The 24,112-nt window shown below is 45.4% G+C and overlaps 1 protein-coding gene across 4 annotated transcripts in view; it reads right to left on the reverse strand.

The window, feature by feature from the left end:
- The window catches only part of LOC119386912 (calcitonin gene-related peptide type 1 receptor-like), a 147,029-nt gene extending 123,737 nt beyond the window's left edge, over nt 1–23,292 (reverse strand). For 2 of the 4 annotated variants that reach the window (XR_005182405.2, XM_049413305.1), the window contains exon 1: nt 22,822–23,292. The gene's annotated coding sequence lies outside the window, so the exon portion shown is untranslated. The remainder of the gene's footprint in view (nt 1–22,821) is intronic. The other 2 variants (XM_037654197.2, XM_037654196.2) reach the window with 2 other exon arrangements.
- Between the last annotated feature and the right edge of the window lie 820 nt (nt 23,293–24,112).

Below are 24,112 nucleotides of genomic sequence, written 5' to 3' on the forward strand. Positions count from 1 at the left end.
TGGCTGAGAATACGCATAACAATGAAAGAGCCTTTAGAGAAAAATTTTTTAACAGATTATCGCCAGATATGAACTACACTACCATTTTACATACCTCGCGACCCATCTAGCCCGTGTAACAAACACGAAATAATTGAAAAAAAAATGTTCTGAAAACTAGGTTCACCTCGAACATTTGAAAAACAAAACAAAACAAGGAAACTGAAAAGCATCACACTTGAAAAAAAAAATGAGATTACACAAGAATTGTAGTCACATAACAGTACATCTATGCTTAAGATCAGTGATATGATTTATAACATATGACTGCTTTCGCTTTTTGTACGTCTCCTTCGCCAGCTTATTTATCTTTTCAAGCTTCCCAAGAGCTTCCTGGAGGTCAGTGTTTATCTTTGTCAGGAGAACATCACAGTAAGCGCCTTCAGCTACCTGCTCGGTCATGCAGTTGGCATAACGTCAAGTGTACTGCACGCTTTTAATAGGCGACAGCAAAAGCGCAGTGGATTGACGTTCGCTGCCGCCTCGTGCGGGACCACGTTCAAGAGTGCGGCACGGCCCGCGGGTGCCAAGAAACTTCGCCGCACTGACTATCTCGACAAACGTATGCGTATGGTACAGCAAGAGTAGCGCCGTTGTAAACGTATATAGTACCCTCTTACTGGGGGACGACACAAACGCACTTCGCATCACTCTGCAGTGTCACCACTGATTCCGCATCGCTTCGCTGTCTCACCCCTGATTTAATCGCGATTATTCGGTTGATGTGGCGTCAGCAAAACAGGAAAAGAAAACAGGTATCGTCGTACTGCCCAATGCAGTTCACCGAGACACTGCACACCAGCGGTAACCGCCATGTTAGTCTAGTCTTCTTGGCACAGCACACACTTTCATGAGGCACATGAGCGTGAAGCTACCTGCTAGTGAATCAGTGAAGGTTCACCTTCTTCTCTTGAGGTTACGAGTCAATTTTTCATTCGTTTACTTGCTCATTAGAAGTCTAGTGTAATGCCAAAGATACATGCGTATTGCCTACATTCTTTGGCAAGTAGGTGTGAAAATAATTTATAGCATTATCGTGCCTGTGGTCTTCAATGCAGTGAGTCAGCTGATGTTATTTGGTTTGAGCTAACATAACTTTTAGCCTTTAGATCCCGAACTGTTTTCGAAAAATCGTTTCCAAAATGCCAATTTCTTTTAGCGTTTGATTGGGCTGGCACACTAAATAAATGCCCGAAATACACTCGGAATAACATATTTATTTGTATAATATTCATGAGCACTTGCTCAATTCTAGATACAGTTGGTGCTTCACTACACTGTGATCGGCCCAAACAGATCTGTTAACATTGACCACTTAATATGTAGTATATACATACAGGGCGTCCCAGCTATCACGCAGCCCAATTAAAAAAAAAAAGGAACAACGAAGTTACACGAAGCACACCTAGTATATATAGTTGCCAGTATACTATAGTAGCTATTACTAATTTTCTCGCGATTGAGGTTTAGTTAATTAGTCCCAGTTATGTTTCTAACTCGACAATTACTCACCTAATCATTACAATGTCAATGAGGCAAATGTAGGCATGCTCATATCACATCTAACTGCGCTATTTTCAGCAACGTACTAATTACGTGCTCATTTTTTCCGGCTCATAAAGAAAGCACGTGAAATATGAAGCATAACACATGACTACACTCCCACCCGCAAAAGGTGGGCATTATATATATATATATATATATATATATATATATATATATATATATATATTATATATATATATATATATATATATATATATATATATATATATATATATATGTGTGTGTGTGTATACAATTAGTCGCTGCCCAATGGGCCCAGCCGGATTATGACCACTCCCCTCCCCCCGGAAGGCCGAGGGGGGGGGGGGTCACCTCCTTGATCCGACATCCTTGATCCGACATCCTTGACTCCTTGATCCGTCAAGTGTCATTTTGTGCTCTCTATCCCATGGGAAAAAAACAATCCTAGGGGTGAGGGGCACGTTCCCGGTGTGCCACCCCCTGGCTACGCCACTGCCGACGTCACTACGAAGGGCTTACTTCCACTTTCACTTTCCTTACTTTCACTTTCCTGACCCGTATGCCTCCGGTCTGACGTAACTGAGTGGTCGCGTTTCGTGCGCGCCGAGCGCGATCGGTTTGGTCATCGCCCTCAAAATTCGACAATGACTATCGCTAATTACGTGCAACCTCCGTGATTTCTAAAAAAAAATGGGTACTCCACAAATTGGCTACGCACTGCAACTTTCTAATATAAGCATATGCGCCTTCTAAACATCCGTGTATTTTGGCGACGTTTTGACGGGACCCCAGTATTTCTCAAGAGATAATAATGCATATATACACACACACACACACACACACACACATATATATATATATATATATATATATTGTAGCCAGGCCGCCCCCAGCGATTCCTGTGGCTGCACCGCGAAGTTACGCCGAAGCCGTCGTCGGACCCCAGGCCTTCGACGCGGCTGTGCCGCATACGTACGTCGACGTCGTCCCCAGGCCCCGACACCTGCCCACAATGCCCTCATATCAGCCCCGTTATGCGGCATGGATGCGACCCGCGAACCGCTGGCGCACTTCCGACAACCGCCCCATCTGCTTCGCGTGCGGTTGCGCCGGTCACGTCGCACGCTACTGCAATCGCATGGAGCCGCCTCGGGTCGCATCAGCCCTGCCCAGCCGAACAAGCCAACCTTATTATGACCAAGCGCCGCCTATGTCACCGACGTCCCGCGCTGCAACATCTACCCGCCGGTCACCGTCTCCACGACGTCGCTCACTGTTGCCTATGCGGCCACGTCCGGTCTCACGTGACCAGGAAAACTAGTCGTCGCAGTCCAGGAGGCAAGGGCTGCGACGCTATCGAACTGCGAAAGCCCTCAGCGAAGCCCATCGAACGTGATAGACGTGTTTGTGGACGGTGTTCGCGCATCTGCCCTTATCGACACTGGAGCCGCCGTATCCGTCATGGACGCCAAACTTAGCCGATTACTGCGAAAAGTGACGACGCCACTTTCTGGTCCCTCCCTCCGTACAGCCAGCGCCCAAAGTATTCACCCTACAGCGGTGTGCACCGCCCGCGTCATTATTCAGGATGCTCTGTACGCCGTCGAATTGATCATAATTCATGCCTGCTCTCACGACGTCATCCTAGGATGGGATTTTCTCTCCCTCCACGACGCCGTCATTCATTGCGCACCAGCCGAAATAGAGCTCTCACCGTTCCCTGATTGGACGCCGGCAGGCAATCCATCGGCTGCGGGCAAGGTACATGTCAAAGACGACACCAAGGTGCCTGCAAACTCGTCAACGGCGGTGTCAGTCTACTGCGCAAGTCTTTCCGACACCGTTGCACTCCTCTCGCCATCGGACCGTGTTTGCACGAGGAAAGGCTTGCTGGTGCCTTTCGCGACCGTGCAAGTCACTCAGGGCAGCACCTCTATTTTTGTTATCAATCCATTCCCGTACAGTGTCACGTTGGTGCAAGGGGAATGTCTCGGTAGCGTGAAACCCTTTGAAGACGCACAAGTTATGGACGAACCAGATGAAATGCACTGCCACAGTTCCAGTACGCTCGGTGCTGTTTCCACGTCTGGTTCATCACCCGCTGATGTATTTGGTTCTTCCATTGCTGACAACCTTACCCCACTCCAGCGCTCCCAGCTTCTGGGCCTGTTGGAAGAATTTTGCTCTTCTTTCGATGTCGCTCAAACTTCTCTCGGCCGCACGTCCGCCGTTACGCATCGCATCGACACTGGCACCCAGCCGCCACTGCGGCAACGTCCATATCGCGTATCTCCCACAGAACGCCGTGTAATCAACGAGCAAGTCGACGAGATGCTTCGCCGCGATGTTATTCGACCTTCTAACAGCCCCTGGGCGTCTCCTGTCGTTCTTGTGGCGAAGAGGGACGGTTCTGTGTGGATTACCGAGGACTTAACAAGATCACTCGCAAGGACGTGTATCCACTACCGCGAATAGGCGACGCGATTGACAGCCTGCAAGGCGCAGAATTCTTTTCATCTCTTGATTTGCGCTCAGGGTACTGGCAAGTACCTATGGCTGATGACGCTCGACCGAAGACCGCCTTTGTCACGCCCGACGGCTTGTACGAATTCAACGTCATGCCGTTTGGGCTGTGTAATGCGCCCGCCACTTTTGAGCGCATGATGGATACCGTTCTGCGCAACCTGAAATGGCACACATGCTTATGCTACCTCGACGACGTCGTTGTTTTCGCTCCGGACTTCTCCACGCACCTTCAACGCCTGCGGCATGTTTTGACGCGTTTGAGTGAGGCCGGTCTGCAACTGAATCTAAAGAAGTGCCGATTTGCAGCACGGCAGCTGACTATACTCGGTTACGTCGTGTCCAAGGACGGTATTCTCCCCGATCGAGCCAAGCTTCGGGCCGTGACCGAGTTCCCCAAACCTACGTCCGTCAAGGAACTGCGCAGTTTCGTAGGACTGTGTTCCTACTTTCGGCGCTTCATTCGAAACTTCGCGACTATCATATCGCCGCTGACGAAGCTCCTCGGAAGTAATGGGCCGCTCAATTCGCGGTCGTCAGAGTGCGACGAAGCTTTCGCGAAGCTCCGTCGTTTGTTGACGTCGCCTCCCATACTACGCCACAACGACCCTACGGCTCCTACAGAGGTACACACGGGCGCCAGCGGTGTTGGCCTTGGCGCTGTCCTTGCGCAGCGCAAGCCAGGGTTCCCTGAATATGTCGTGGCATATGCAAGTCGCACGCTTACCAAAGCCGAGACCAATTACACCGTCACCGAAAAGGAATGCCTGGTGATTATCTGGGCCCTTACGAAGTTTCGACCTTATTTGTATGGTCGCCCATTTGATGTCATCACCGACCACCATGCACTATGCTGGCTGTCATCATTGAAGGATCCATCAGGCCGCCTCGCCCGCTGGGCACTTCGCCTACAGGACTACGACATCCGCGTGCTGTACCGCAACGGACGCCAGCATGCTGACGCCGACGCACTCTCGCGCTCCCCCTTGCCTGACGACAATACCCACAGCTCAATGTCTCACAATTCCGTTTCTTCCATCGACATTCACACCATCGCTACCGAACAGCGCAAGGATCAGTGGATCGCTTCACTGATAGACTTGCTCACTGATTCATCGGCAACACCATCCACTCGCGCGTTCCGTCGTCAAGCCCATCATTTCGCCATTCGCGACGACCTCCTTCACCGACGCAATTACAACGCCGACGGCCGCCAGTGGCTACTAGTAATACCCCGCAGTCTCCGTTCTGACATATGCGAATCGTTCCACGCTGATCCGCAGTGTGCGCACTCTGGGGTATCGAAAACATACCACCGCATTCGCCAACGGTACTTTTGGCGAGGGATGTACCGCTACGTGCAGAAGTTCGTTCGCTCCTGCATCGATTGTCAGCGCCGCAAAGCTTCAACACACCAGTCACCAGCAGGTCTACAGCCTTTACCTTGCCCTGACCGGCCGTTTGGGCGCGTTGGCATCGATTTGTATGGGCCACTTCCTCTGACGTCGGCTGGTAACCGCTGGGCCATCGTCGCTGTAGACCACTTTACGCGATACGCCGAAACTGCCGCCCTCCCAGCGGCTACAGCGCGCGATGTAGCCTCCTTCCTGCTCCACCGGTTCATGCTGCGCCACGGTCTACCCCAGGAGCTGCTCAGCGATCGAGGCCGTGTCTTCCTGTCGGAAGTCGTCGAAGCCATCCTCAAAGAGTGCAACGTTGTTCACCGCAAAGCTACTGCTTACCACCCGCAGACGAATGGCCTCACCGAACGCTTCAACCGCACGCTCGGCGACATGCTATCGATGTACGTCGCCGCCGATCACACAAATTGGGATTCGATTCTGCCTTTCGTCACCTACGCCTACAATACCGCCCCTCAAAGCACAACTGATTTCTCACCCTTTTTCTTATTGTACGGCAGGCACCCGTCGCACACAATCGACACAATCCTTCCATACACGCCGGATCGATCGGAGTGTGCGCATATTTCTGCCACAGCCAGACTTGCTGAAGAGTGTCGCGAGCTTGCCAGGACCTTTACTACGCAGGACCAAGAGCGGCAGAAGAGCATTCGCAGTGCCACCAACACTTCTGCAGCCACGTTCCTCCCTGGAGCGCTCGTATGGCTCTCGGTTCCTACCACTGCAACTGGCCTCTCTTCCAAACTACTACCCAAATACGAAGGCCCCTACCGTGTCGTCGAACGCACATCCCGGTCAACTACCTGATTGAACCTATCGAACCATCGTCGGACATGCGCCGTCGAGGGCGCGACATTGTCAACGTGGAGCGCCTCAAGCCCTACCATGACCCGCTCATAGTGACCAGCTGTTAGGTCGCCAGGCGGCTCCCTTTTCGTACCCGGGGTAATTGTAGAGAAGCATTGGAACGCTCTAATGGGTCGTCCTCTCAAGCGCCTTCTAGTGGGTCACCCTCTTCGCCTATTCTCGGAGAGCACGCCCCTCGTGCTCGTGCTCGTGCTCGTGAGAGTCCGCGCTCTGTCGTTGTGCATCGTCGCCGTCAATCTCGCCGTCAATAAACGTCTTAAAATTATATATATATATATATATATATATATATATATATATATATATATATATATATATATATATAGATATATATATATATATATATATATATATATATATATATATATATATATATATATATATATATATAGATATATATATATATGGGTCATTCCATGCCAAATCACCCAGCGTTTTTCCGACCATCACAAATATGGCTGAAAAAATTTCCACGTTTTTCTTGAAGTTCAAAACTCGTCCTGCTCGTTTATTTCTGTTGCCAAAAATTTTCCCGCCTGTTTGTGAGAGTCTAGTTCTGCGCCGAGTGAGCTAAAGGGCATCAAACAACAATTTTTTTCAAAGGGCGTTTATAGGATGCACTCAATAAAATGGTATTTCCGGCAAGCTAATGAAGTGATGAAACTGTAAAAATAATGACTTATTTATGTATATCGATTCTTTGAGGGCTTTTCGCACGAGCAAAATTGAATAAAGTTGCAAAGTTTGATATTTTTTTCCAGGAACAAGGCAAACTCAAAGGGTAGAAATTAATTATATACTGGAAGCCTGTTAGACATACTGCAAAACAAAAATAATTTAGTCGCTGAAGGCGTAGCAAATCGTCGGAAAAAAATTGCGAATGTCACTTTTTTTTAGAAAAGCTCTGTATTCATCGTTAAAAAACTTGCCTCGGTGGTCGGACTAAAAATATGCGCGATACTTCATTTGAAAGCTCTATGTATTAGCTGAACATAGACAAAGTTACAAAAGGGTATTATTTTTACCTTGAGAAATATTTTTTGAAATTTGTATCTCCACCAGCTTTTCGCCGACGTAACTCAAGCGGCGTGAAGCATTCGCAACGGCAATCTGCAGCCCATGCCCACTGACCTGGGATGCAGACGTCAAACATGGTGCTGTCTATAATACAACCCCAATTCCTTTTCCATTACTTTGTATATATATATATATATATATATATATATATATATATATATATATATATATATATATATATATATATATATATATATATATATATTATACATATATATATATATATATATATATATATATATATTATATATATATATATATATATATATATATATATATATATATATATTATATATATATATATATATGTGTGTGGGTCATTCCATGCCAAATCACCCAGCGTTTTTCCGACCATCACAAATATGGCTGAAAAAAGTTCCACGTTTTTCTTGAAGTTCAAAACTCGTTCTGCTCGTTTATTTCTGTTGCCAAAAATTTTCCCGCCTGTTTGTGAGAGTCTGTAGTTCTGCGCCGACTGAGCTAAAGGGCATCAAACAACAATTTTTTTCAAAGGGCGTTTTTTTTCAAAGGGAGCTTGGCCAAAAAACTTTCTTTCCTGGTGGTCGCGCCATCACCCATAACCGACGCATTCGCTCGGTGAAACACTCCGAGCATATTGCGAGGAGCGGGACGTCACACAATTCAAGAAAAAAAAAACAATATTAAATAAAAGAAAGCAGAACAATTACTAATGGCAATTCGTAGTGCATTATGTGAGCGCAGAAGATGATGCATTTGAATACTCGGAATTCCGCCGACTCTGTGCTCACCTGATCGCTATTTTTACGAGGGTCCGTGTGCGCGGTTTCGCAAAAGTCAATAAAACGCACGCGCGCACGGCAAGCTCTGCGACACGGTTCGGCGGCGAAGCACCGCGCAATGCATGCTGTATAGCGAAGTTCCTCCCGCGCGGTTCTTGATTTGAAAAACAATCGGCGCGACGAAAGCTTTTTAAAAGCATCCGCATTGATGTTAGCAAAGAGGGATTTTGGGTTGTAAGTGTTTCTATTATTTTTTGTTTTCGTTTCGTTGTAATTTGTTTGCCTCGTGGCGCCGTCCTTGAAACGACACACACCAAAGAGTAAGCGGGCCACTGAATCGACAGGAGCCAATTATTTTGCGACTTAAGCTAAAAAGAAAGAGAAAGCAAGGAACTTTCCACGTTTTTTTATATGGATGCGTTTGTTTTTGTTTGTTTTATTGCTTGACGAAGTAAACACGAAAGGGAAGGCTCTTCTGCGTGCTGTTACTCTGGCTCGAAGACAACGAAAAGGAAGAAAATATATATACCGAAAGTAAGCACGTAAGCTACACATGCACAGAACACAGGTCATAACCTTTTTTCTAGTCTTCAATAAGTGGTTGCGCGATACAAAAAAAAAAGAAAGAAAGAAAGAAAAATTAAGATATAACAGAGAAGCTGTATTGATATCTGCATTGACTGCAAAGAAAAGTAAGGATTAAATTAATTTATACTGACAAGAAAGAAGACGTCCAAGCTCGACGTCCAGAACAGTGGAAGTGGCGCAACCGCTAAAATTTATGCAGTGCCTTTGCATATTATCGCCACCGACTGTCTTGAACGAAGCAGCCCGTTTTGCTGATTCTTGGGCAACGAACGTTAAACTTGACCAGGCTACAACATCGATATTTGCTCGATTATTTGCCCTGCCACTGTCTGTGCGCACGTGTTTAGACTGTGCGCGCGTAGTGCTCGTGTGTCTTAGCGTGTATTTTGCATGCGTGCGTGAGTAGTTTGCGCGTCTATAACGAACAATAATTTATACCTATCAATTTGAAAGAGAAGAGGGCCGAAAATTTTGCTGCAGCGGTAACTTGTTGCAGCAGTATACAGCGTATCACTCCTGCACATTCCACGAACTGCCATTTATTGCTGGTTATACTTTTTTCCCTCCTATGTAATGCCTCTATGGTGATGTAGGTAATCTGCGAATAAATAAATAAATAAATAAATAAATAAATAAATAAATAAATAAATAAATAAAACATGAACACGAGATGAAGATTGCACAGGACGAGCGCTGACTTTCACTTCATATTAATTATGCATAATTGATTACATTCACGTTTTGTGTGTGTGTGTGTGTGTGTGTGTGTGTGTGTGTGTGTGTGTGTGTGTGTGTGTGTGTGTGTGTGTGTGTGTGTGTGTGTGTGTGCGTGCGCTGAACACGCTTTGCGCGAAGTCTTGCAAACTCGTTCCAGCGTCCGCGCTTCTGTTGGTGCAGTAAGAAAGTGGCGTCTTTCTGTTTTCTGGCGTGTTTTCTTGGTAGTTTCTTGAAAACTTGTCTATCAACAGTGGCGACACGTAGCTCGTCATAAAGGTGATATTCATTAGTATATAGGCCGGATTTTTAATCAAAGAAACGCGTATTAGGCGCTATAAACAGGCAGGAAAAATAACGTTGCTGCAGCATCGTAAATATAGACGCAATAAATTTTTACATAAATTCAAACAATTTCAAACGAAGATGCGCGCGACTTGCACCCACAACAAGAAGCCGAGAAACGTTATTGTTTGTGTATATGAAGGCGAGAACAGTTGAACATAGCCGTGCAAATGTCTTTTGTCCCGCATCGTTCGCAGAACACGATCTCTCCGTTTATTCTGCAGCATGGCGAGTCAAGTGTTCACGGTCGAATCAACACGCTCCTGAGTGTGCGTTTTATTTTCGGCACAACTGAGAAGGGCAGAGCAGCAGAAGATTGCCAGACTACTAAAAACCAGAGGGGGAGGGGGACTTTTTACTGGCCGGGTCAAATTACGTAGAGCCGATTTCAGCCCCCGGCGGGGAACACTTTAAAATGTAAATTAAGAACGAATCCAAAGCCTCGTGCACACCACATTTTTCTTTCGCTCTATGCTCTCCTTCCCCTTGATGCTCTCCGCGGTTTCACATTCGTCAACCGTCCGTGCCATGACAGCGCGGTGGCGTATGCTGATCGGCGCGTGCCGAGTAGCATACGCCACCGTTGGTTGAAATAGAGGACTCCATAGAGTTCCGAACAGTCAGTGTTGCCTAACAACATAAATGAAGGTCTCGTAGTGCATTTGAAAACGAAACTTGAGGCTAATTAGGCGCCGATTTTGAAAAAAAAGGGCATTTATAGGCATTTGTAGGCATTCAGGCAGAAACTTCAAAATAGGCATTTATAGGCACTATAAAAACACTATGAAAGTCCTTGCCAACCTCTAAGTTATGCTCATATATCAAAGTAGGGCATTAGGAGCATAAGGACCAATATAGGAATTTGTATAAAATCCGGTCTCTATTCACTAGCATCCCTTTTGAAACGGAGTGCCGACCAGTGGTTTCAGACCGTTAGTTTCAGACCGTTAGTTTCAGCTTTTTTCTTCATCAGCTTTTTTCTTTCTTTATGGCTTCAAGCTTCTGATTGTATAATGTAAGTTTATCAACGCGTGCGCCAACTAGTTTACCGTATTTTTTTAAAGCTCTCCCAGCTAGTATCAAACACAACAACACAACGTACTTCCGCATATAGCAGTGCTGACATTCTCAACTTTCAATCAAATACTCTCCCTCAAAGGGCGTGGCTCTTACCATAACGAATAACAATCGCCACCCCTCGTGACTTTCCATAAGAAAAAATACGAAATAATTTAACGACATGCCAGATAACGACCGGATTAGATGGATCAGCATTGGCTCATGTGCCACAAGAACTCGAAGATGCTTCTGCAATTTGTACATGTCTCCTTTGCGCTTTTAAAGCGAAAGTGTTTTATGCCGGGGTCCACCCAGATTTTCATGACGTATTTCCGTCACGGAAATAAGTCAGCAAAATGAACGCCATCAGATGGCAAAGAAAAAAAAGCCATAAGAAAAAGTTCCGATGGCAGGAGTGGAACCCATGACCTCACGGTCCGCAACGATGGCTGGCGAGCGTTTAGCCCACTGAGCTACCGCCAAACACTTAACGGAGGCTACATGAACGCACCTTTATCTTTCACACTTTCCTCTCACAGTGATCTTGCGTGGATGGATAGATGGGTGCTATGAGCGTCCCCTTTATAACGGGGTGGTGACGTGTGCCACCAGGCTCGAAAAAAAAAAAAAAACGCGCCGTTGCTGCGACAGTCCCATTCGGCGCGTTTCCAATAGAAGTTTAATTTCGTTTAATACACCACGAGGTGATGCCTTCAGCCCAAGCCTCGCTCATAGCGTCCATCCATATCGAAAAACAGCTATCCGACGTTCTCCTGGCTGTCGCACAGCGTTCCCCGCTCGCCCTGTGAGAATTAACTGCCGGGCTAGAAGGAAGACACGACGGGCGTAACGTTTCTCTTCGCGTTTCACGGCGCTTTCGAGGAGTGCATACTGAGTATCAGTGTTTATTATGTGCTTGTTGATGCCATATTTGCACGGCATTCACCCATATGCGGTGTCCACGAATATGTAAAGAACTTCAGCTACCGCAAGGGTTAAATCATGATCATGGGCGTTAGTCGTCGGTACGGAGATGTGCCAAGGCGTCAGCGTGAGTGCGTCCACATCAGGCGGCGCTACATCTGCCAAACAAAAATAGACATTATACAAGCTCTGATATACCAACGCACTAAAGCAATCAACTACTTCTACGACGACACGTTTCACTTTCGTGTTATACCGATTCCTATGACAGAGGGATCAAGCATCTTTTTTCTCATATTCGCACACACTTTCTCATAAACAACTGTGTCTGGGCACACACTCGGCACATTTGTGTGCAGAACTTGACAGCACTGCACACAAATGGCCTAACTAAATATACAAGTGACATTTATATTTGCTTAAAAACTCTATTACGTGCTTAACGTATCACACACTTGGCGATGGTACGACGGAATTCTGTTATTCTGAGCAGCTAGGCCACGATACGGTCACGACGCACGTCGCAGTGCCTCGCAAACCATATGCCGGTTCATATTGTGAGAAACGTAACGTCGTCTATCAGATCTCACTCTGCAAAACAGCGTCTCTCATAAGCATATCGTGGTTTTGGGACGTTAAAGATCAGATATTATTACACTCTAAAAAACAAAAACAGGGGTGGTGGAAACGCGATACAACGCAATCTACCTGTTTCGGGAGGCATACACCACAGAAACGGAGCATAACTGCACACTCGCATGTATACCCTCAGATGAGCAGGAAAACACACGCCGAACGATCCGTTCTCGTGAAGCTCAGGCGATGCCATTCCTTTTCATCATTCGTGCAGCGTACACGCCAGTCGTTTGTCCCTACACCGACAGCACGGAATGTTATCCTGCGCCGATCTTTCGGAGCGGCGCAGCCTGCTGTGGTTCCGCGTAAGCCTCAGGGCGCCTCATTCCTGATAAGGTGAGCTATAGCGGACGAGCGCAAAGGGTCTCGTACGTATATATATATATATATATATATATATATATATATATATATATATATAAAGAGAGAGAGAGTAGGGTAAGTAGGAATCACTAGCCGTTTGATATTTGCGCCTGGGTACGCCGAATACACGCCATGTGTCTGTCTCTTGCGGGCCATCTTGTTCACCTGCTACCCTCCATCATACCATACTAAACGTCGTGTTCTAGGGGTATATGAGTGCAAAGATTGAGACGTAGGTCGCAGCTGACCTTCGTTTCTTTCTTTCTTTCTTTCTTTCTTTCTTTCTTTCTTTCTTTCTTTCTTTCTTTCTTTCTTTCTTTCTTTCTTTCTTTCTTTCTTTCTTTCTTTCTTTCTTTCTTTCTTTCTTTCTTTCTAGCTTGCTTGCTTATTAGTTTACCGTTCGAGGCTTCCTCGCATCGCTGTATACGATGATGCCGTCAAGGTCGATGTCCGGAGGACACTTTTTCACAGCAGGCGGGTGTCATCGTCTCATTCTGTCTCGGGCTGCCTGGTGTCACATATGATAGAGGCGTCGCGTACGACGCGAGAGGAAACGTGATCCTCACCGCTTACGTCAATGGCGTCACCCTGACGGGCTCACGTTTCGAACTTGTTTCTTTTTTTTCTTTTTTTTTCATCACTTCGTAGCCTTCGTCGTACCGTACGCGTTCTTCTTCCGATACTACACGTATTATATGCCGCATGGGAAGACATAATAATGATGCTGTGAGTGAACCTCCCAAAGTGTGTCCACCGTATCGAATCGCCTGAACAACCGGCGCTTGGAGGTAACGCGATCGCGTGTCGACAACCATCTAGGCTACCGATGTAAGCACGTTGAAAAATGCGCCTCACAAGATTCAGTGCCATAATTTCGCTCGTGGCGTCATAGAAAGACGTTTGTGTTCGATTACGACACACAAGCTGCATGTTTCTTCGTGCAGAATGAAGCATCCGTCTTTGTGCAATATAAGAAGCTGTCGCCTACGTCTTACAGATCGTTCGAAAATCTTTTTTTTACCTCGTGTTACGTTCGGAACATGGCGTACAGTCTTTCAAATTCACCCTTTGAGACGCTTTGTACGCGGTTGTGTACATCACTTGCTTTTGCCATTTGTGTCGAATAGTACGTAGCTGAGAAACAGCAAGATACACCGATGTTTAGATGAATTGAACTTCTTGTGCAATAAATGTGTCTTCATTTAACTTCACTTTGCAGTGTACTGTTGCATCTGATCACTTTGCTGAAGGCCCTGCCATGATCGACGGGTCTTTCGACGTGCCGCTTTCCACGGGCTATAGCAAAAGTATTCCGTTTTTTTTCTTTTGCTCGAAATGAACAAAACCGACAACACTTTGCATTGTATTTCTAGACTGAGATTTGATTCTATTTTATACAAAAAGGGAACGTAAATGATCTCACGACAACTAGGTATTTATTTACGATTCAATTAAGATTAATCATTACGAAACGCAGAAATTGACGTATCATGACAATATTTCTGTTGCCATACAATGTCGAGTGCCTTGCAATAATCTTGTGTAAATCTGACGCCATTACAGACAGTTCTTCATAGGTGGCGGCTGAAAGGGTTAAGAAGCTTGTGCCACACTTACAGCTCAAGCTGGCGAGAAGCAAGAAAGAGAAAGAAAATCAAGGCACCATCGCACTAGTGGTGCCAAGCCTGAAGGAAGTGCGGAGCTGGGCAGCCTTCTTTGTTTCTCTTCGGTTTTCTCTCTCTTTCCTCCTATTTTTCTTTCTTTTTCTCTTTTCCAGTTTCTCCTCTCTTTTTTTGTCTCTTTATTTCCATGAATTTCTATTTTTCTTCCTGTTTTTTTTTTCATTTTTTTTCACTCTCAATTTTTCGCTTGCTATCCTCTTTTTTTTCTATTGTTATACGTAGTTTTGCCGGCGTTACGCCAAGCGACGACAGCGTAGGACAGCGTACGACAGCCCGGGCCCCTAAAGCGTTCCGCACTGAAAACATGATTTGGAAATATAGCACTAGCATTGGGGAAGCAAAATCTCACAGCAGCGTTTCCCCCTCCCCCTCTCCCCCACTTCCTCTGCTCGAGTCCGAAAGAAACCAAACTTCGCAATGGATGGAGAAATTAAAAAGAAGCGATGGCGTGTTTCTCACAACGGCCCGCCGCCTCTGGTCGTCGGCTTTCCAGGGGTAAACGAGGCAGTATGCTGCATTCTTGGAATTCAATATTAGGGGTTCGCGGCCTCCATTATCGCCTAAGCCCGCATGCCCGTAACCATGAACTGTAAGCAATGATGGAAAAGGCCCGATTGAATAAAGGTATGAGACAGCCTTGGCATTCCTTGTAGATAACTAGGAGGGGAGGGGCAACTGCACCCCCCCCCCCGCCTTGTGCGTGCTTCTGGGCATCAGCGACAAAGGCACGTTTGGTATTTTGGCGTTAGGAGTAGACAGTGGACACCAAAGAGCGAAAAAATATAAATAAAAGCAATAAAGCAAGTATAATTGGGTAGTAGGTAGACAATGGCGTGAAATTAGTTATCTGACTTATTGGCGGGAAAATTAAAATTATCACCTCTGAGTCACTGGTCTTCGTACGAACAATAAATTATGAATCACGGACGATGCGGTAAAGGAGGTGACGTGCGAACGATCTCACTGTAAACGAGTTTTAGGTCTGGCAGTCGAAGTAAAAGAGGGCGCACAAACAGCAATAGTGGCTTGCACAGTTTCTACGACAGCGCACGAGTCACCAGCCTAAGGTAATACAAAACAGCATAACGGAAATTAATAGCCCACCATGTGTGAGTACATACGTACAATATCGAACCCCATCAGGAACAGTGTTTAGCATTAGATACACTCCCGAACGATCAAACAACCTTTTCACAGTTATCTCTCTAGACGTACAGACTTGACAGGTTAGCACTGAAAAACCTCGCATTTTCGTTAGCACCATGGTGATACAGCGTATGGGTGAATTTATTGAATAAATTTATAAATCCTTGCGGAATAAACCACATTAGAAAAAAAAAAAACTCGTAGAAACACGAAAGGTCTTGCTTTTTAAAATTCCCTATTTTCAGTGCGTTTCAGCTAACTTGCGCCAAGTACATTTTTTTAAAGTTCACGCATTTCATGAAAGGCTGAAAAAAAAAAGAAATCAGGGCAGTTAGCTTCGCATAGACGAAATAATCCCACGTTTCGAACAAGCGCTACAACTTTTGTATTGAATACACTTCGCTAGAGTTGTTCTATTAAACTGTCATTGAGCAACCTTTGTTAATTACTCAGCATAGCGGATTGGCAGTCACCTTAGCGGAGGTGGAATAATCCGACATTTCCAAACAAGCGCTACAACTTTTGTATTGAAACTTTTTGCTATAGTTTGTATTTTAAAAGTTAGTACAGCTATCTCCGTTAGTTATCCAACTTGGGGGATTGGGAAATAAAATGCCATGACGTGTTGCATACGAATCTAAAGAATACTCGGCCAGTTCTACACGCGTAGCGCATATGTTTGTTTTTAATACTTGGCGCAAATTGCTCAAAACAACCTTCCTCCAACACAGTCGGCCTTAACGACTTTTTGGCCCACATTTCTTAGTTGTATGACAGTGTACGCAACTTCCTAAAATGTAATAGGGGCCCTATCCATTACTTGCGCATCCACCCAGACCGGGTTATAAAAGTACTAACAAACGTACACTATCAAGGTACTCGCAAAAGCGGAACGATTCGATATGAAACGAGAAAATTGTCGTTACAAGAGATAAGCATAACTTTCTTTCGTACTCCTAATTAAGAGAACCACGGAAAGGCGCCGCTGCGTGTTCCCAAGGCGGGACAATAAATCCTAATCCCCTCTCATGTTGACAGTTCTTGCAATCATGAAAAAGAAAAAAAGAAAAACTAAACGCCGTATGATCCAGCGCGCATACTCTAAGAAAAAATAAAAAGAATCCTATGACTATTTCTCTTTTACCACGTATGTAACCCTCACATCTATAACTCTCTTTGAAGAGTTATATATAACTAACTCTCTTTTTGGGATTCGTGGGACGCACGAGTCTGCAAGAGAGGGTTAACGTGTCTCTTTAAAGAGTTACATATGTGAGAGTTACATAGACGAAAAAAAGAAACAACAAAAAAGAAAGAGTCAAAGGGTTCTTTTTTCTTGTCTTAAGTGCAAGGGAAACACCAAGTGTCAGCCGCTCTTAAAAGTAGCCGCGATATTTCCTAGGGGAGCTTCTTGGTTCGTCCTTTTATCTCTCCCCTTTCTTCTTCTTTTTTTCTCTTTTTCTTCTTTTTTGTTTTTGTCCGCAAGAAGAACAAGCGCCGGTTTACGGGTACAGCGAGACTGTTACTTCCCGTGTATAGGAAGACACAAAATCAGGGAGCAATTAGTCTTTTCAGCGAAGCTCTCTATACTTTTTGATACTCTTCTTTCTTTTCTTTTTTGTCCCTTTCAGCAACGGCATTTCCTTTTCTTTCCCTCCCTGCTGGCTGTATTCTTCTATACGGGGGCACATCAGCGCGTTAACGGCGATGTGGGGGCTGCAACGGCGTCCCATGACGGCCATCAAACCAGCTATAGAGTACAGCACCCGAGAGCGCTGTTTTGCGACCGTAATGACGCCGCAGCCACGGCGAATTATTAGGTAGGCGCCGCGCCGGGAAAACAAAGGAGCTATTTCGGCATAAAGCGCGAGCGCTAAAAAGAAAAAAGAAAAGAAAAGAAACGATACGAGAAAGACAGTGGTCCCGTCGGGTACACGCTGAATGACGCCGCTGCTTATTGCGCTCGCATCCTCACACTCAAGAAACGCAGGATTAAAGGAGCGCGGGGCTCGCGTTTTCGAGGAATTCACGCTTCTCTGCGTCGTCGTCTCTGAGCGTCGCCTCATTATTTCTTTTCTCGTAAGTTATGCGCGTAGAGGATATGAAGTGAGTGTGGAACTGCGGCAGCAGTAGAGAACCGTGAGTTTTGGGAGACCCACACGTTTTTGAAGAGATGCTTATAGAGCAAAATCATACACATCAAACGCCGCTATGGCTCGTAATACGTATCGCCCTGTGGGTTTCTGTCACCGACCCTCCGTTTCAGTGTTGCTTGTTTCTCTTTTTATCTGGCAGGGTTGAAGTGATGGTTTTCAACGCACTTACGTCGCATATGCTCATCTCTGAGGCCCGCCTTTGAGAAGCTATGCCGCTTTATTTCTTCGTTGGACATTATAAAACGATATTTCTTTTGTTTATATTTATTTTATCGCGCGCCTCACTTCTTGCCGCTTTCCTTTCCATCTTTCCTTCCCTTTCCCCGTCCCCTTAGTGTAGGGTAGCAAACCGGATGCTACAATTCTGGTTAACCTCCCAGCCTTTCTCTCGTTTTATTATCTCTCTCTCTCTCTATTCCTGCTACCTTTCTGTCTCATCGAAACAGGGTTGGGAATTATTTATACGACAAAAGAGGGTACGCTGTGTGACTGAATTATCGTGGCCTATTATCGGTCGTGTAAACATGGCAACGAATGAAATAACAACAAAAAAAGCTAAAGTTAAATCCAGTGTGGAGCCAGGGCATTGCTCCTAAATACAATTTACACACAGTCATTTGCTCCTGTGTCATGCCCCTTGTGGCAAGGATATATAAATTCTGAAAGACTGGTTGATAATTATGCCTTAACAAGCGTCGCAGTCATTAACTCACCATTGTGTTATGCGACAACTTTAAAACAATGTGTACAACAAACGAAAAAGGGTTGTTATTATTAGTAATATTAGTTTTAATAATAATAATAATAATAATAATAATAATAATAATAATAATAATAATAATAATAATAATAATAATAATAATAATAATAATAGCAGTAGTAGTAGTAGTAGTAGTAGTAGTAGTAGTAGTAGTAGTAGTAGTAGTACGCAGTACCTAATTGCATAGGATGATTGTGGTACGCGCAAAACTTTGAAAGCTGTCTTGATTGCTACACATGATCTTGGCTTTAAAAGGACTGAGCGCTGGGTGAGTTGGTACTCCATTACTACGGCGAGATTAATGCTCTTGCCGTTTTACAGGCATCTTCCGTGTAAGACCGTCTGTCTCCGTATACAGACTCAGTGGCGCATCAGTTGCGCAACCGAATTTCGGCAATAGACTGTATGTCACTATAAACGCATGGGAGGGAACACATAAACCGACAAGCCATCCCCCTTTCGCACAGCTACACTGGGGAGGAGTTTATTAGGCGATCCCAAGAAGCTTGCGACGGTAACATTTGAAATGCGGAGAGACAGGGGAAATCGGGGGAAAATGTCATATAAAGAACAATGGGCCTCTACCCGAGTCTCGGGCATATAACTGCTGCCATGACGACATTGGCCAGACAGCTCAACAGTTTGAAGTTACGAGTGCAATGCGCAAGCGCCCTTTCTCATGGCCGTCCACTAGTCCCATTTGATGGCCTTTTTCCGTATAACTCATGTGTTTTCACGAAATAAAAACCCCTTTCCCGTGAACCTTCACCGATTGTGACCAGCTCGGTTCACTGATAATACCAGGACCGAAGGATAATTTGCAATCTCGCGTCGAGCGACGTCGAGATTATTGATGAAGGCTCATTTACGCATATTTTAAGGTATTAATTAGAAATCCTTCAGAAATGTCTGAATTTCAACCAATATATGTAAGACAATTCGTCACCAGCCGCGGTGGTCTAGTGGTTATGGCGCTCGACTGCTGACCCGAAGGTCGCGCGATCGAATCCCGGCCGCGGCGGCTGCATTTTCGATGAAGGCGAAAGTGTTTGAGGCCCGCATGCGTAGTTTTCGGTGCCCGTTAAAGACCCCAGGTGGTCGAAATTTCCGGAGCCCTCCACTACGGCGTGTGTCATAATCATATCGTGGTTTTGGGACGTTAAACCCCAGATATTACTATTGTTACATTTGTGTGGGACGCGTTCGAAGATTGAGGCCTGTTTATCATCATTGATAGTCGTCTTAGCAAGGTGCATTAAGAAAACAACGTACTTGCAAACGTCGTTTCGATAATGGCCACAGTTATCAGATAACTGTGGCCATTAATAAGCTGTCGACAAATGTTAATTTTGATGTTTCATTGAAAATGTCTAAAAAGAAAGCAAAGAAATATTTACTCGACTCTGGTCTATGTTTTCATCATGCTCTATCATTTTCATTGTTCTATGCTTAATAACTGCTTTTTTGTACACTTGCAAATGCAGCTGATTTATGCATTTATTGTGTTATATTCTCAGATTTGTTTTTGTGTTAACTGAAGTCAAACTGTACAAGGGAGCCGAAGCCTTTGTCAGGCATGCAGCATTTAGCCCCGGCTTCCTCCTTTGTTTGAAATGAAAATAAACTTCACGTTACTTCATCCTGCAATCTTGTACAGAATAAAGGTCACGCAATGTGTACAGTGCAAGACAAGTAGAGTATAGTAATGCTGTATTGCTGCCTATGAAGTACACGTACAGATGCCGCAAGGCACCTTGCAAAAAGTGACCCCCCCCCCCCCACCGGTCAAATGTTTCTAAGCATTTTAATGAACCGTCCCTCGAACTGAATAGCGCATTTTATGTTGGTGCATTTGTTGTCACGCCCACTGTATTGATTTTCCAATAGATGCGGAAATAAATACAGTAAAACGCCTGTATAACGAAGCGAGTGGGGCCATGGTAATTTTTCGTTATAAACGTCACTTCGTTATATGCATCGCGCACTTTAACGATTTCACTAAAGCAAAGGCGCACACCGACCGGAAAAAAATGTTCATTGAAATGCAGCAATTTTCCTCTGCAGAGTAGTATGACTTACTGAATGCGCAATCACCACCGACCTAATACGACCGACGTTCACGGAGTGCTGCGGCGCGTAATCAGGGAGTGAGGAGAGATAGATCCATAGATTTCACGCCAAGTCACAATGCCCCAGCACAGAACAGGGAGGGCTTTGCCGATATTAGTCATACATTTTTACTCGCCCTTTTTACTTTTATAGTTCTGAACAGTTTGCGCGTAATCACCTTGCAGCCGCATTGGTCCGTTTCTTTCGGCTGCTTCGCGTTACGTGTGCCCCTGAGCCTATTCCATATAAAACAATTCAACGATTCGGAAAGTATGAATTGCATCGTTAAACAGGCAAGTTTGCTGCACTGGTCTTCTCTGTAGGGGCGTTCGGAATAAATAGGATAGGTAGGAATTCGGCCAGGCCACATGACATGCTTTGTTGTACAAGCTCCTTCGCATTAGAGTCACTGTATATGCTACCTTTAGGTAGCAGAGTAGCGCATAGGTCCGGCTAGCAACCACAGCTATACAGTGAAGTCGCACTTCGTTTTTGCAGGCGACATGCCTACTGTGTCGCCGATTAACCTGTCTGGCGTGTCGAAAACCGGCGATAAACATTGGCTGTCGATGGCTAGTGTTAATTCAGTTCGCTACAGCGGCGGTGTCGAGAAATAAAAAAATTGGCCCAAGCGGCAGCTTCTCCGCAATGCATGGTTGCTAGCGGCGTTGGAAGACAGATGCGCAACTCTGCTACCTAAAGGTAGCATATACAGTAACTCTACTTCGCATTAGAAGCGTTCGTTGTAGCGGAATTCGACTGTATACCAAGACAAAGAAATAATGCGGGATGGCTGCGCGGTTAGCGCGTTCCGCTCACAAATGAATATTGCGTCACTGGCACGAGTTGAAATCCCAGTTGAAATCCGCGGAGAAAATTTCTATTCATTTTCTGGCAATTTCGAAGCTGTAGGGGACTGAAGAGGACTAAAAAGGTGTTCGTTTGCATGTTGTATATGACAACAGGCAAGAAATGGGACGTACACAGGGTGAACCAATTTCTAGCACTTCACTGCTGTCTTCGGGAAACGCAGTTATGTTCCAGCGTTGAGTTGATAAATCGCTTTTACATCTGAAAAGCTTTTGGCTCGAACTTTTACATCTGAAAAACTTTTGGCTCGAAACAGATCAGATAACATGGAATCGTGCATCAATTGTCGTTCTTCTTTGTACGCTGGTATCACGCGTGAAAGAATAAGAGAAAAAAGGATACTCGCATTTATATTACTTTTTTTACTTTAAAGCCGCCCACCGAAATACCTTGGTTTTTAAATAAATTTTTTTCGCACTCACTTTTCACTTTGCATCAACAGGAAATCACACTGAACCACATTGAAGTTTGATTCACATTGAAGTTGGACACTCCATGCCATTCCGTTTAGTGTGGTAGGCGCAATACATGCTGTATACCATCGAAAGAAAAAAAAATGACAGAACACACATTCAAGGATCAAGTTTCTGGGCTTATAATTGAAAGAAACACATGGAGTACACGGGGCTTAACAACCTTCTCAGAGACCTTTATTTCTGACGGCGATATGAATATAAATTGTAAGCTTGAACATTTAATAAAAAAATCAGATTTTATGAAATATAAAGCGGAAAAGAAAAGAAGCCTTGTATCGCCAACATAAGGTAACAATATAAGGCACCTGTAAGTCATGCCGTTCGTTGCGTGCACTTCGGCGAGCTTCCAACAGGTCGTCTTTTACTCACTGCTTCATTTTAGTGCAACCATGTTTAGATGCCACTTTTTCACCTGGATTTTTCTGTTCCACTATGCATTGTAGTCGTCGGATTGCAAGTCAAATCGACATTCTTGATTTTTTTACGTATATAATTGTTGTCTCCTTTTCCACTTATTTGACGACGTCATGAGCGATGGCTATAACATGTCGAAAGAAAGACTATCGCCACTCTCTTGTTCTTCCAAAAGCTTAAAAAGTACTTTCCACACGAAAAAGTAAATCATGCCGCACAAAAGAAAAAAAATAATAATTCAGCTAATTTGTGCAATTTCTCGCACCAGGCTTTATCGAAACATCATCGGCATGCGAAGATACCCACGACATGTAACAGCCGAGGCAAAGGTTCAATGCAAAAGAAAATCGTTGACGTGACTTACAGTGGTCGGGAGCCGGAAGATTTCTTCGTCGTGTGCTTGTGGACGTTGTCGCACCTATCCACTGGTTATCGAGCGCAAGAAAGTAACCTCTCAAAGGTAGAACGTCACATCCACACACGTGTTGTTCTGGTAGTCTTCAAGTCATGGAGAAAGTTTGTTCTCCTGGTTTTCCAGAGAAAAAAGAAATGGAGCTCGAAAAAAAAATATGATGACAAAAGAAGACAGCGAGATGAAGGTTTGACGGAGGAGCCGAACACTCCAACGAATCCCGGTGCGCGCGTTTTAACGTTACATCGCTTCGTGCGAACTGAGACGAGGCATTCGGTCCTGTACGGGACGCACGTTTGGCGGGTGTGTTTCAAAATAGGAAGGTTGGGTACGTGGAAACGAAAATCCCGGGAGCAAAACGCCGAGCAATGAACTGAGAGAAAGCAGCTGTAGAGCAGTGGATAATCTTTAAAGAGGAGCTCTCCCACGCAGACCAGAAGAGGGGGCCTTCTTGAAGCTTCCTTTCAACGGAGTCTTCAGGGAGCAATGACAGATGAGGCTGATGATTGGCGTTTATTTGGAGCGCCCGCGCCGTTTCGTCCGAAACGCGTGTGAGGAGGGCGCAACGGCGCACGCACACACGCACACACCACACGCACCGCTTGCAAGAGCCGAGTGCGCCGCGCTGTTCGCCGGTCGCGCGGCCGCTACCAACTAACCGGCCCGCTCCGTGCCGGCGCTGACTGCGATCGACGGTAAGCGGCGTCCCTCCTCCTCTGCCTGCTCTTCCTCCTTACTCTCCCTCTCTCTCCTCTCCCCACGTTGCCTTTCCTCGACTTCGCTCTCGCACCAGTCGTTGAGCGGAGGCCGGTACCGGGCAATAGCGCCGGTCGGTATACGGGACGAGCGCGTTTCTATTGTTATGTCCTACGTATGAATGCGCTTTCTTTTCTGTGTTTAATTGATACGTTTCTTTCGAGAGAGTAGCGCCTTCAATGGCACCGGCCACTCCACTCGTTCTGAAGGAACGGCTAAGTGCGACGATTTTGATGACTGTTTGAGGAGTTAGTTTACAGTGACTCGAACAAGTGACAGTGAAATGAAGGACAGCTGTGTGTCTGCATAGTGACTGCAAGGTCCAAAAGGGAGTTCGTGGAAAAGCCGTCGGGAAAGGAGGCGGAAAGGTGAAAGCCTTGAACGGTGATGCAGTTGCAGCTGCATCAGCACATGCGCCTATACTTCTGCAGGAAGCCCGGTAGCCCGCAAGAGACCACTCTCGCACCTCTTTATTATCTACTTCAAG

The sequence above is a fragment of the Rhipicephalus sanguineus genome, chromosome 3 (assembly GCF_013339695.2).
Source record: "Rhipicephalus sanguineus isolate Rsan-2018 chromosome 3, BIME_Rsan_1.4, whole genome shotgun sequence".
NCBI classification, from domain to species: Eukaryota; Metazoa; Arthropoda; class Arachnida; order Ixodida; family Ixodidae; genus Rhipicephalus; species Rhipicephalus sanguineus.